Consider the following 3412-nt stretch of genomic DNA (forward strand, 5'->3'; position numbering starts at 1 on the left):
CTCTTCTTCAGAAACTCTTTCCTTGCCATTGTCAGTCTGCATTTTATATCCTCTCTACTTCGAACATCATCAGTAATTTTGCTCCCCTAATAGAAAAACTCCTTTACTACTTTAAGAATCTCATTTCCTAATCTAATTCTCTCAGCATCACCGGACTTAATTCCACTACATTCCATTATCCTTGTTTTGCTTTTGTTGATGTTCATCTTATACGCTCCTTTCAAGACACTGTCCATTCCGTTCAACTGCTCTTCTAAGTCCTTTGCTGTCTCTGACAGAATTACAATGTCATCGGTGAACCTCAAAGTTTTAATTTCTTCTCCATGGATTTTAATACCTTCTCCGAACTCTTCTTTTGTTTCCTTTACTGCTTGCTCGATATACAGATTGAATATCATCGGGGAGAGGCTACAACCCTGTCTCACTCCCTTCCCAACCACTGCTTCCCTTTCATACCCCTCGAATCTTATAACTGCCATCTGCTTTCTGTACAAATTGTAAATAGCCTTTCGCTCCCTGTATATTACCCCTGCCACCTTCAGAATTTGAAAGAGATTATTCCAGTCAACGTTGACAAAAGCTTTCTCTAAGTCTACAAGTGCTAGAAACGTAGGTTTGCCTTTTCTTCATGTATTTTCTAAGATAAGTCGTAGAGTCAGTATTGCCTCACGTGTTCCAACATTTCTACGGAATCCAAACGGATGTTCCCCGAAGTCGGCTTCTACCAGTTTTTCCATTCGTCTGTAAAGAATTCGCGTTAGTATTTTGCAGCTGTGACTTATTAAACTGACAGTTCGGTAATTTTCACATCTGTCAACACTTCCTCTCTTTGGGATTGGAATTATTATATTCTTCTTGAAGTCTCAGGGAATTTCGCCTGTCTCATACATCTTGCTCACCAGATAGCAGAGTTTTGTCAGGAGTGGCTCTCCCAAGGCTGTCAGTAGTTCTAATGGAATGTTGTCTACTCCCGGGGCCTTGTTTCGACTTAGGTCTTTCAGTGCTCTGTCAAACTCTTCACGCAGTATCATATCTCCCATTTCATCTTCATCTACCTCCTCTTCCATTTCCATAATATTGTCCTCAAAAACATCGCCCCTGTATAGACCCTCTATATACTCCTGAAACCTTTCTGCTTTCCCTTCTGTGCTTAGAACTGGGTTTCCATCTAAGCTCTTGATATTCATGCAAGTGTTTCTCTTTTCTCCAAAGGTCTCTTTAATTTTCCTATAGGCAGTAGCTATCTACCCCTCGTGAGATAAGCCTATAAATCCTTACATTTGTCCTCTAGCCATCCCCGCTTAGAAATTTTGCACTTCCTGTCGATCTCATTTTTGAGACGTTTGTATTCCTTTTTGTCTGCTTCATTTATTGCATTTTTATATTTTCTCCTTTCATCAATTAAATTCAAAATATCTGCTGTTACCCAAGGACTGCTACTAGCCCTCGTCTTTTTACCTACTTGATCGTCTGCTGCCTTCACTACTTCATCCCTCAAAGCTACCCATTCTTCTTCTACTGTATTTCTTTCCCCCATTCCTGTCAATTGTTCCCTTATGCTCTCCCTGAAACTCTGTACAACCTCTGGTTCTTTCAGTTTATCCAGGTCTCATCTTCTTAAATTCCCACCTTTTTGCAGTTTCTTCAGTTTTAATCTACAGCTCATAACCAATAGATTGTGGTCATAGTCCACATGTGCCCCTGGAAATGTCTCACAATTTAAAATCTGGTTCCTAAATCTCTGTCTTACCATTATATGATCTATCGGAAATCCTCTAGTATCTTCAGGGTTTTTTCCATGTATATAACCTTCTTTCATGATTCTTGAAGCAAGTGTTAGCTATGATTAAGTTATGTTCTGTGCAAAATTCTACCAGGCCGCTTCCTATTGCATTTCTTAGCCCCAATCCATATTCACCTACTACGTTTCCTTCTCTTCCTTTTCCTACTGTCGAGTTCCAGTCACCCATGACTATAAAATTTTCGCCTCCCTTCACTACCTGAATAATTTATTTTATCTCATCATACATTTCATCAATTTCTTCATCATCTACAGAGCTAGTTGGAGTTGGCATATAAACTTGTACTACTGTAGTAGGCGTGGGCGTCGTTTAGAGGATGTGCGTATTCTTCCCTTAATTTTCTTCATACTGCTGTGTATATTTCGTAAATCAGTATCTTGCTTTTGTTGTAGTGATAATGGTGAGTTGGACCAGTGGCTCCATTCTGGTCCAGACGAGGACATGCCACATTTGGTGGAAGGAAAAGAACAGGAGCTTTGGCTCAGTGAAGTCCAATCACTGATGCCTAACCAAGTGAAGGTGGTCCCTGATGATATCAGGCATGTGGTGTCATCTTGGAGACAGGGTGACATCACCACAGCTTAAGTTTTTTTGTGTACCCAATTCTGTTTCTTGTATCTCATATATAATGCCATATTTCTTTGTTTGCAGCAGCAGCACACGAGGTATAAGTTATAACATATCTATTTATTTTCCATTAGTCTTTCCCCACAGTCAGCGAGCCAGCACTACTGAGCTTGTGATCCACTCTCCTATCTGGGTGTCTGGACAGATGAAGATGGCATCGCCAAAACGTGCACCTGTGTGGCCATCTTCGTCTGCTGAGATGAGGCTTCGGCTGCACAAGCTGCAGCTACATCAGCAACCATCATCTCAGCCGCTGTCGACCCCACCACTGCCGTCCCGTGGCACTGCTGTGGCTATGGGCTTCGTCCCTCTAGCCACTTGGACACCAACAACACAGGCAACCTTGTTGATGCTGCCTCACCTGGACAATCGCTCCAGCGACTGCTAGTGGCAGATGGCTAACAGGCATCCACCCACCAAGGTACACCCCGCTCATTCACTAGGATGCCGCCACCAACCAGGTGAGGGTTAGGAGATCCTGACACGCCTGTTCCCTCCACACGATGACCATCTTTGCTTTCCAGATTCTCACACTGGCACTGCACATCTGCACCCTGCCATTGGCAGCCTCGCATGGCTGGTGCACCTCGTCACATATCTCACTGCTACACCCCACAATTGGCTTTGCTCACAGAGTAGTCTCAGTCCTTGGCTGCTAGTCTTTGTAGTAGTAATTGTAATCCTGTATCTAGTGGCAGTTCCCTCTCATGTCCTATTATAGATGAACGCCAGAATAGTAACGTCACGCTACAGCTAAATTATGAAGTGATAGAGAATACATTTTAGCAGCGCATCTCGTTTTCTTGCATAGAGAATCCAGCAGGATAACCCAGAGAACCTTCGGTTATATGAAAGCGTGCCTTTCTGCTCTTGAGGCAGCAATGATCAATAGTATACAACCATTCAGTGATTAATTGCAGCACACAGTTGTGTTTTGTTGTGAAGTCAAACATCCCTCTTTACATGACTCAGGGGTTGAGCAG

This window comes from Schistocerca nitens, chromosome 2, assembly GCF_023898315.1.
Source record: "Schistocerca nitens isolate TAMUIC-IGC-003100 chromosome 2, iqSchNite1.1, whole genome shotgun sequence".
Classification (NCBI taxonomy): Eukaryota; Metazoa; Arthropoda; class Insecta; order Orthoptera; family Acrididae; genus Schistocerca; species Schistocerca nitens.